The following is a 12462-nucleotide window of genomic DNA, read 5'->3' as shown; positions in this document are numbered from 1 at the left end:
CTTACGAAGCATCCTCTCTCAAAAGAAAAATTGGGACAAGCGGAAATATGTAGGAACAAACCATGGTTCGAACTAGTAGAGAAGAGAAAACGGGCAAAATTACGTTTGCTACAAAATCCAAATGAAATTTCATAGACATCAGGCGGGAAACTTCCAAAACTTTTAGAACAAAGAAACGCGATTTTTTTGAAAGCTAAAATTAAGGAACTTGAAGATAATAGTAAAAATAAACATTCGGGACATGTATAAATGGATCAACGAATTTAAGAAAGGCTTTCAACCTCGTGCTTATATTAAAGAAAGCTGATGGAACAGTTCTCACTGATAAAGATAGCATTTTAAATTTTCGGAAAGATTTCTTTGACGATTTGCTTAACACGTAGCCAAAAACTAATGTGCGGGGAGAAAAGGAGATACCCACTGCAGAACCGTATATTCCAGAACCCAACCGAATAGAAGTAGAAATCGCTATATAGAAGTTAAACAAACACAAATCTCCGGGTGTAAATGAAATTCCGGCTGAGTTAATTAACCTGGAGGCGAAAAATTGTGGAACAAGATACACAAACTCATCCTCCTTATCTACAACAAAGAAGAAGTGCCACAAGAGTGGAAAGAATCAATTATTGTTCCAATCCACAAGAAAGGCGACAAAACTGACTGTAATAATTATCTAGGTATCTCTCTTCTGTCAACATCCTATAAAATCCTTTCAAACATTCTATTAGCAAGATTAACCCCATACGCAGATGAAATTATTGGAGATTATCAGTGCGGATCTAGAAAAAAATCGATCAACTATCGACCAAATATTTACCATTCGCCAAATACTCGAAAAGAAGTGGGAATACAGTAGCCCGGTACATCAACTATTTATTGATTTTAGAAAGGCTTACGACTCGGTTAGGAGAGAAATATTGTACAACGTTCTTACAGAATTTGGAATACCGAAAAAGCTAATTAGATTAATTAAGGCATGTTTAAATAAATCCCAAAGTATAGTCCGGGTAGGAAAATTTTGGGCCACGAGCTTTCACGTCGAGAATGGCCTGAAACAAGGAGATGCGTTGTCGCCATCATTATTCAACTTTGTTCTGGAATACGCTATAAGGAAAATCAAAGATAGCAACCAGGGCCTAGAGTTGAACAGTATTCACCAGGTTGTGCGTACGCTGATGATGTAAATTTAATAGGGGATGATATGAGAACAATAGAAAGAAATGCAGAGAAAACTAAATACATGGAAGTGTGTTGGGACCGTAACACGGCAAATTATGAATGCGTTAAAATATTAAATAATACTTTTGATAAAGTGGATACTTTCAAAAATCTAGGATCAATATTCACGAAGAAATTAAATATCGACTAAAAACAGGGAATTCGTGTTATTATTCAGTTCAAAATCTCTTGTTGTCGCGAATTCTGTCGTGGAATTTGAGGCTTAGAATATATAAAACGATAATCATGCCTGTTGTTCTGTATGGTTGCGAAACATGGCAGCTTACTCCGAGGGAAGAACAGAGACGGAAAGTATTTGAGAACAAAATCCTCAGACGAATATTCGGATTCAAGAGGAACGGGGATGGGGAAAACTTCATAACTAGGAACTACATAAATTATACGGCTTACCAAACATTATTAGGGTCATCAAGTCTAGGAGGTTTAGGTGGGCAGGACATATAGCCAGGATGAAAAAAGTATGAACACTTTCAAAGTGTTAGCGGTAAGAGCAATCGGAAAACGACCATTAGGAAGACGTAGGCGCAGATGGGAAGACAATATTAAGATGGATCTCGCAAAAATAGGAATGCAAAGTAGAAACTGGATCCAGTTGGCTAAGGATAGAAGTCAATGGAGAGCTTTTGTGAATGCGGAATTGAACCTCCGGGTTCCATAGGCCATAGAGTTGGCTTACGTAGCATGAATAGATGCCTAGGCTGATACTTCAAATAGATGAAATATACATTTACTGAAAAGATGGGTTCTACTGACATTGAGTAGTCTATATACTCGTCGTGTTCTAGGGCCTAGGGGAGAGAAGATAAGATTTCACATCAGGTTACGTCACACACTCGCACACCTTCATTTTCATTAAAAATGGAAAAACCGAGAGAAACCAATTTCATCTCACTTTCCTTTGTGGCAGTCGGACACAAATGATCACACTTATATGCAAAAAGCACTTTTCAAATCGGATTATTGGGAGAGCCTCCAGTTCCAATGTTTGGGGGGACATGTCTCTCCACTTCCCCGGAATTTGTGCCCGTACCTACAGCTGAGACAATGAGAAGAGAGGCATATCCTCTTCTGGCATTTATTGCAATTTATGCCCAAGTAGCGCAAGTGGAATTCATACATATTGATGAGACTACTAAACGCACTACAGCATAAAGTTCAGTTTGAAATACTACAGAATACGATTCTTTTTAAAAGAAATGGAAAAGCCAAGAGAAATGAATTTCATCTCTCATTCTTTTGTGGCAGTCGGACACAAATCATCACACTTATCCCAAGAGCACTTTTTAAGTCAGATTATTGGGGGGGAACAGTTCCCCCAAGTCCAAGATTGGGGGACCGGGTAGAACAAAGCCAAATCATAGCAACATGCTTTTAGCCTTTCCTTGCTCTCAACATCTAGCTACTGCACAAAGTTGGCCATAGAACACAGGAACCCAAATCTGTCGTTGAAGTCATGCATCTGAGTAAAATGATCATACATTTGTTGTCTCATCTCATCTAGAATTTCATTGATAGAGCGCTTCACTTTGGCCTGTGCAGTCAGGGGTTTATTCTTTGCTTTTCCAGACATGCATTTCTTTCTCGTGTGTGTATTCACAGTTATTTTCCATGCCCTGCAACTTCCTTCAGCTGCAGATATGATTTCCTTGCCAGCTCAAGTGTCAATGCTCTCAACTAGGCTCTGTAAGTGAATAAGAGTTTGATTGAAACTCATATCCTGAGATTGAAGGCATTTTTGGATCCGATCAATATATGAGAGACCTGCAGATCAGAAATAGTGTTGTAAAAAAACGGTTTTTTTCTGTGAAGTTTTTTTTCAATAAAAAACATCGTTCTTTTTCATGTTTTTTTTAAATCTGTTTTTTTTTTCTGGCAACTATTATTTATCGATTTACGTTGCAGATTATTGAAATAATCAACAGAACTTGAGTCGAAGCCCTCGTAACTTACAAATCTTTTGTTTCTTTGTACCTATATACTAGCAAAATTGTGTGATTATTCCTTTCGGCCCCAGGTCATTTTTGGCGTTTTCCTACATTTCCAGTTAGCGTCTTATTGCTCAAAAACCATTCATTCGATTGATATGGTTAAGTCCTTGTTTTTTAGAAAATGGATGTGGCTAGTTTTTGGTGTAAGTTGCATTGCAGTGTTGCCAATAGGTGGGAAATGTAGGGGGGAAACTTACAAAAAATTTTGAAATTTGGTTAGGGAATTTTTTGTAATCTAGTACCACTACTGCTATATGGGTTCAAGTCACCTAAAAAAATATTTGGTGTGTTGACAAGGTACAGTGAAATCCTGAAGTCGCTTGCTTCCATCCAAAGAGGGAAAGAAAAAATTCTGTCATACACATGAAATTTTGACACTTTTCACGCCTCACAAGCAAAAATCAAATATGCCTGGGCTACAGCTTCTCTAATTATCCTATTGAAACTTTTTATGGTGCGTTCTGTAGGGCAAAGAGGAAGCTTTCAGGTAGTGGTACGTTTGTTTCAATGTAGCCAGTAAGAGGGTAATAATAGAGGGGAAAAGGGAAATTTTCCGAATTTTTCACCTAAAATCGGGAATTAATTGTTTTGGCTAGAAAAACTGCCATCAAACAGACGAAAACTATCTGAAAAGAAACCTTGGTACTCCACGAATATATCCTACAAGTATCATGGCGATATCTAACAAAGCAAGCAAGAAAATTTTAAAAAATCTAATTCAACCTCAGAAATTCATCATTTTCTTACCATTTACAGAACATGGTTTATTATAAACCTCAACTGTACTTTCCCTAATTATTCTAGTGAAACTTTTTATGGTGCGCTGTGTAGGCTAAGGACGAGGCTTTTAGACACTGGTAGTTTGTTCGAGTGTAGCCAACAAGACGGAAATAATAGAAGCAAAAAGGGATTTTTTTTTAATTTGCCCCTAAAATCTGGAATTAAAATTTTCTGTAGCTCGCAACACTAATATCAGACACACACAAACTATCTTAAAATAAGCTTTGGTATCCCTCTAATATATCCTACAAGTAATGTGACGATATCTAATAAAGTAAGCATGTCAATAAAAAATATCTCATTCTACCTTTTAAAAAATCACAGTGATCTTCCCAATTAGAGAACAAGGTGTACTGTAAACCTCAACTGTACTTCCTCTAATTATCCTATTGAAACTTTTTATAGTTCGTTGTGTAGAGCAAAGACGAGACTTCCAGATACTGGTACGTTTGGTCTTATATCGCCAACAAGAGGGAAATAATAGAGACAAAACAGATAATTTTCCAAAATTTCCCCCTAAAATCTGGAATTAAAATTTTCTGTAGCTGATAACACTGCTACCAGACAGACGCAAACTATCTTAAATTAAACACTGTTACATCACTAATATATCTTACGAATATTATGACGATATTTAAGGAACAAAACTTTTAATTACCAAAAATATATTACGGTAAACAGTAAAGTAGGGAAAAACTAGAAAAATCGTGTTAAAACCTAAATACGAATTTTTCGTGCGTTCCCTAATTACCCCATTGTAACGATCTGTACTTGCATTGTTAAGTAAGGACAAATGTACGATTGGCGTAAGTTGTCTTGCACTCGGACATATAGTACGGATTTATAAACAAAAATGTCTAATTTTTTGCCCAAACTTAGGAAACTTTTAATTTCCCTAATTGGCAACACTGCGCGCAGGCCAGTCCAATTGATGTCAACAATTAGGTATCCGTCCGAGGTATCTACCTGGCAAGTCTTAAGGAGGTCCTTCTACAACGAAGGAAGCTACAGGGAAAAAAAAAAAAGTAAAGGAAATTCGAAATTAGAAAATTCTCGAATTTTTGACTGGGGTGAAATTTGAGAAGGAAATTCAACACCAGAAGAAAAAAATTACTATGATAAACTATAGTCCAACCATATTTTGCAAAAATAATATCCCGATATCTTAATTAGTGTCCACACAGGAGCGGATTAAACAAATGCACCCGTGTGTGCCACTTTGGCCACCTGGGCCACCGAGTATACATTTGATCACATTTTTTTGACTATTAACTCGTGTTGTTGTTGTAGTTATAGTCTCGACTAATAATAATATCGTTGTTAGTCTCGACTAATAATAATATCGTTGTTGTAAACAATAACTTTATAAGGAAAATTTTCTCTCCTTTTTACATTTTAGTTCCAACACTGTTGGTGAGAAATGCAGGGTGTTTCAAAATGAATTTTGGGGTTTTAAGTCTTCGTAGTACTTATTACATTTTACGTACAATTATAAGCAATGCATCAAGTAAAAGACCTCAAACACCAACTCAAAGACCAAACCTCAAATGCACCTCAAACAGTCTTTGCTACATGTGTTCAATGTGAGATTCATTCGTCACACGGCACACATCTAGTCGATAGGCGAGAAAGGCCCATAAACTTTCCGCCATATGGCACAAAACACATTCAATTTAGGGGAGTCTCGTTTCAAGTGTACCATCTCCTGAGATTTGCTGATGGCCAGATACAAACATTATGAGTATTCACATTAGCTCTTAGGTGAAATTTCGATTTATCACTGAAGATGACACGATCCAGAAAATCTTTGTTCTGCAGCAATATTTCACTTGCGAAATTGGCACGTAAACCGTAGTCTGTAGGCTTTAGACCTGTAGCAACTGCAAACGATAAGGACGTAGTTGCAAGCGTCTCCTTAATATTCTTCACACAGACCGTTGCACTGTACAGATTTAGTTTTTATTAAAACACAAAAAACTTTCTGCTCTCTAGTCTACATCTTTGCTGCTTGCTCTTTCTAACGGCAGACAGAAGAAACAATGCATGTACACTCATGTCCAAAATGATTGTCGCATAACTATAACTGTCTTCTTGTAAGAATATAATTTGATAATGATTTTGCAGGGTATTTTTAATACTGATACTATATGTATAATCGGGAAATGTGTATTTGTGGTAAATTTCATAGGAAAAGGATTATAAATACGAAAATTAGAATGAGTAAAACAAAATGTTGCTAAATGGACAAGAAAGTTTTATTTTCGTTTTATTGTTCTTATTTACTGCTCTTTTGACATGAAATTTGACACATACATGTGTTTGCCGATTATACACATAGTAACATTATAAGAAATACCGGGCGAATTCGTTATCAAATTATATTCCTACAACATATTTATAAACATGCGACAATAATTTTGGACATGAGTGTACATGCGTGCGTACAAAATTGTTTGAGTTGCTCTTTCATTTGATATAATATTTATAATAGTAAGTTAATTGTAATAGATACTACAAGGTTTCAAAACCCTAATATTAATTTTGAAACACCCTGCATTACTTCAAATTGTGTCATCCTATATTCATGTCTTTTATATACATATCGTCAGAGCCGGTCCTAGTCAAATTGTCGCCCCATGCAATGGTATAACTTGTTGCCTCCCACTTTCTCCAGAAAGAACAAATCTTAAAAGTCATGATTTTAAGTATGCTACTCCAGCATGAACAACAAAGGTGAGGGTAAGAGCAGTTGCACTCAGAGAGGCTTAAATACTTATAAAAATGCAATCGCGTTGTGTCTGTTATATATATATATATATATATATATATATATATATATATATATATTATGTTAGTGAAAGATAAAGCAAACACACCTGCAGAGGAAAGATGGTAATCCTTTTTATATAATTCACTATCGAGCTTCAATCTCAATGTATCAGTTTGCAATTCCAGTGCAACTAGCTCTTTTATCTTGATTTCTTGATTTCTCTTCTATATCTGTTAACATTAAAAAAAAAAAAAAAAAAAAAAAAAAAAAAAAAAAAAAAACTTGTTTCTATCTTCAATAATAAGGAACTTGCTTCTGACAAAAACAAGACTAGTTGTCATATCAAAACTGTGATAACTTACTAAATGGAACAAATATTCACTACTGTTCGAGAATCAACAATCAAGCTGACCATTTGCTTTAGCATTGTCCATGTGGCCTTAAACTAATGCAACCTAAACATAATTTATGAATGTAGTATTCAAATAGAATGTCAGCTTAGTAAGTGTAACTACCATCATCATGAAGTCTGTTTCCAACAAGAAATATTTAATTTAAATAATATACTTATAACAGATTTTGCCGGACCATCCAAACTTGCCACTCCATGCAAATGCCCTTTTTGCATATATGGTAGAGCCGGCTCTGCATATCATATGTATCTAGTCGACAAATTATTTATATATGACATTTAGAAAAATACTATTAGGCAAATTAGTATTAGTTTTTATCTTTAGACAAGTTATATGAATTTTATACTGTTCGTGACATTATTTTCGTACTTATTTAAGGCCTGCTTTCACGAAAAAACAAAATTTCATTTCTACTTTTATTTCTTAGTTGATATTGATGAAAACTGCTGAAATCCGAATTGTTAATAGGTATGGTATTCATGTAAATTGTAAAATATTTGTAGCGTATCAGTATTTAGCGTTTAATTTATGTTGCATTTTATGGTGATTATACCTACATAAAAATATTTAATACTTAAATAGACATAAGATGCATTACAAATGACTATTTGAAAAAAAACGAAATTTAGAAAAAAAACGAGAGGCAATGTTTTTTTTTCTAAAAAAAAAACGTTCATTTCTGAAAAAATACGAACGGTTTTTTTTCTATTTACAACACTAATCAGAAATATAGTAAAGCGATGAAGTTAAATGACTGAATGCTTGCAAGAAGACCAGCATCTCCTCTAGTATCAAGTGTTTCAGTCGAAGTGTCACGCAGATCATTCAACAGATTAATTACTTCATCCAATTGACTAGAAAGTGCCCTCAAAGCTTTTGAACTCCACCTAGTGTCAGTTTTACGTTTCAGACCAATTTTTACGTGATTTTGCAGCACATTTCATCGGTGAATAGATCTAGAGAATAATACCAAAAACGTTCCATTGCTCCAAACAAAGTGTTCGCCAGAACGTTAACGTGCGCAGCATGTAAGAAACAAGGTTCAATAAATTATTGTTACAAGGAACGAAAATCGCCAAAGGACTTATATTCTGTATCAAAGTTTGAACTCCAGAATATTGCCTGGTCATTGTAGGCTGATTTTATCACAAGATTGGCCTTTGCAATCACGTTGTAGTTACTTCAGTATTTCAGCAGAAATACTCTCAGCAGTCTTTCCTTTGACAGAGATAGAATCAATAAATGCTTCCCGAACTTGAACAGAATCACGTTGTATGTCAACAAATCGAATGATTTGTGACAACTGTTCCACATGAGAACAATCAGGAGTTGAATTAAATATAATTCTGAAGTATTTTGAATATTTGAACACTTGTTTTCTTATTGAACATTTTCTTCACTCTAAATTTGTGGGCTGAAATGTAAATTCATACGACAAAAAACAAGAGCAGAAATGGGGAAACCAGCTAAGCAAAAGGTTACTACTACTACTACTACTACGACTACTAATCACAACAGGTTGATTGGAACACGAATTTATAGAGGTTGTCGTCTAATACGTCTTTGAGGGGAATAACACTTTGTTGTGCCATATAGAATCATGAATAATTTATGCTGTGTTACAATAGAGAAATTTGCGAAACATCTAATCAACGATACAGTACATCTTATCTGACTGGCATCTCGGTGTATTTTCTGAACATGTACAGAGTTTGTGACATAGTACGCGTGACCACTGCTTCCATCACAGAGGATAGTTTCCCATTAAACGTAAAATCGGACTTTCAATTGCTCTAGATCCTGTCGTACCAGATCAATTCATCAGAAGTGACAATACGATACAGAAAATCACATTACCCAATACTTATGGATTATTTTAACATTCAAACCCATTGATTGTTCTATGGTTTGAGAATATATTATATAAAAAGCACATTCATATTTACCTGGCGAATCTTACTGACGTCATACTGCATTGCTTCTAATAGCCTTCATAATATGAAAAATTTACGAGCACTTGAGCATGAACCTGAGACTTTGGGTTTTACATATCAACGCTTTACATTGGGCTAGTATCATTCTCTTTGTAGTAATCTGTCGTCGTTTTGTCATGTGATTGAATTAGATAGCTATGAAGCTTATTATACTTTTTAACTTACTACCAGTTTTATGCATGACTTCTTTTCGGTGATAATGACCGCCACTCCACGGTTTCTAGTTTTTGAAATGTATTGGAATGTAATATTTTTATGCATTTCAATGTCCCTAACAAACTCTATGGCCTATGGAACCCGGAGGTTCAATGCCGCGTTCACAAAAGCTCTCCACTGACTTCTATCCTTAGCCAACTGGATCCAGTTTCTACTTTGCATTCCTATTTTCGCGAGATTCATCTTAATATTGTCTTCCCATCTGCGCCTACGTCTTCCTAATGGTCGTTTTCCGATTGCTCTTACCGCTAACACTTTGAAAGTGTTCATACTTTTTTCCATTCTAGCTACATGACCCGCCCACCTAAGCCTCCTAGACTTGACGACCCTAACAATGTTGGGTAAACCATATAAATTATGTAGTTCCTCGTTATGAAGTTTTCACCATTCCCGTTCCTCTTGGGTCCGAATATTCGTCTCAGGATCTTGTTCTCAAATACTTTCAGTCTCTGTTCTTCCCTCGGAGTAAGCGACCATGTTTCGCAACCATACAGAACAACAGGCATGATTATCGTTTTATATATTTTAAGCTTCAAATTTCTCGACAGAATTCGCGACAAGAGATTTTGAACTGAATAGTAACACGAATTCCCTGGTTTTAGTCGACATTTAATTTCTTCATGAATATGATTTTCGTCTGTTAATATTGATCCTAAATATTTAAAAGTACTCACTTTATCAAAAGTATTATTTAATATTTTAACCAACACAATTTGCCGTATTACGGTCCCGACGAACTTCCATGTATTTAGTTTTCTCTTCCATTTACTTCTAAATCAATGTTCCTGCAGCGTTTAATAAGATCTCTGCATTTCTTTCTATAGTTCTCCTATCATCCCCTGTTAAATTTACATCATCAGCATATGCCATAACCTGGTGAATACCGTTCAATTCTAGGCCCTGGTTGCTATCTTTGATTTTCCTTATAGAGTGTTCCAGCACAAAGTTAAATAATAATGGCGACAACGCATCTCCTTGTTTCAGTCCATTTTCGACGTGAAAGCTCATGGACAAAAGTTTCCCTATCCAGACTTTACTTTGGGATTCATTTAAACATATCTTAATTAATCTAATTAGCTTTCGCGGTATTCCAAGTTTCGTAAGAACGTTGTAAAATGTTTCTCTCTTAATCGAGTCATTCACCTTTCTAAAATTAATAAATAATTGATGTACCGGGGTATTGTATTCCCACTTTTTTTTCGAGTATTTGGCGAATAGTAAATATTTGGTCGATAGTTGATCGATTTCGTCTAAATCCGCACTAATAATCTCCAATAATTTCATCTGCGTATCGGGTCAATCTTGCTAACAGAATATTTGAAAGGATTTTATAAGATGTTGACAAAAGAGAAATGCCTCGATAATTATTACAGTCAGTTTTGTCGCCTTTCTTGTGAATTGGAACAGTGATTGATTCTTTCCACTCTTGTGGCAATTCTTCCTTGTTCCAGATAAGGAGAATGAGTTTGTGTATCTTGTTCCACAATTTTTTGCCTCCAGCTAAAATTAACTCAGCCGGAATTTCATTTACACCCGGAGATTTGTGTTTCTTTAATTTCTTTATAGTGGTTTCTACTTCTATTCGATTGGGTTCTGGAATATACGGTTCTGCGGTATATATATATATATATATCCATCCTTTTCTACACGCACAGTTTTTGGCTGCGTGTTCAGCAAATCGTCAAAGAAATCTTTCCATCTATTTAAGATGCTATCCATATCAGTGAGAACTGTTCTGTCAGCTTTCTTTAATATATACGCACGAGGTTGATAGCCTTTCTTAAATTTGTTGATCCCCTTATACATGTCCCGAATGTTTCTATTTTTACTATTAGCTTCGAATTCCTTAATTTTAGCTTTAAAAAATCATGTTTCTTTGTTCTAAAAGTTTTGAAAGTTTTAGAACAAAGATAGGGGAATTTTGTGGTTATTTCATTCGGATTTTGTAGCCAGCGTAATTTTGCCTGTCTTCTCTTCTCTGCTACTTTAATGCATTCCTGGTCGAACCATGGTTTGTTTCTATCTCCGCGTGTCCCAATTTTTCTATTGCTGAACTTTTAATGCTATCTCTAATTTCAATCCAAGTATCCTCAACACTAGTGCACTCCGAATCTTCTAAAACCGAGAATCTATTCGAAACTTCAATCTGGTATTCCTCGCTTACCTGGCTCTCTTCTAATTTCTTTAAATTAAATCTCTCCGTTTTCGGACATTGAATATTACCTTTATTCAATGATAATCTCTCTCGTATTATCGCTATTACCAGGTAGTGATCAGTGTCATAACCAGCCCCTCTAAACGACCGGACATCAATTATGCTAGGTTGCCTTCTTCTATCTACTAAAACGTGATCAATTTGATTATGTGTTTTTCCGTCTGGTGATGTCCAAGTGTATTTATGAACGTCGCGATGTGGGAATTTTGCACTCTTCACGATTAGGTTTCTGGATGTTGCAAAATTCACGAGTCTAACACCGTTGTCATTACTTTCTTTATGCAGACTTTCGTTTCTATAATCGGTTTGAAAATATCCTCTCGTCCTATCTTTGCACTGAAATCCCCTAATAGAATTTTCATATGGTATCGCGGGAGATGGTCAAATAACCATTTAACTTCTTCATAAAAACTGTCTTTTGTATCGTCATCCTTATCTTCAGTTGGAGCATGTACATTTAAAACAATAATATCACACCACCGTCCTATAAGAGTAATAAAAGAAAGTCTGTCAGTAACAAATTCAACCCGTTTAATTGCTGGTAATATTCGTTTGTGAACGATAAACCCTGTTCCTAACTGGTGATTTTTATTTCCTTCCCCGTAAAAGAACGTAAAATTTCCGGAATTCATAGAACCATTTCCTTCCCACCTAACTTCCTGAACTCCTACTAGGTCCATCCTGTATTTCTCTAACTCACTCGTTACGGATTTTAACGCGCCTGTCCTATAAAGACTTTTAATATTTCATCTTCCAAATCTTATGTCCATTTTCTTTTGCTGAAGTCGTGCCAAGTTATCAGTCCTTGTCCGAGGCTTTTGTGAATGTTTCTGAACAAGTGCCTTTT

This window comes from Thermobia domestica, chromosome 2, assembly GCF_964235325.1.
Source record: "Thermobia domestica chromosome 2, izTheDome1.hap1.1, whole genome shotgun sequence".
Taxonomy (NCBI): Eukaryota; Metazoa; Arthropoda; class Insecta; order Zygentoma; family Lepismatidae; genus Thermobia; species Thermobia domestica.
Note: the sequence above shows the minus strand (reverse complement) of the source record.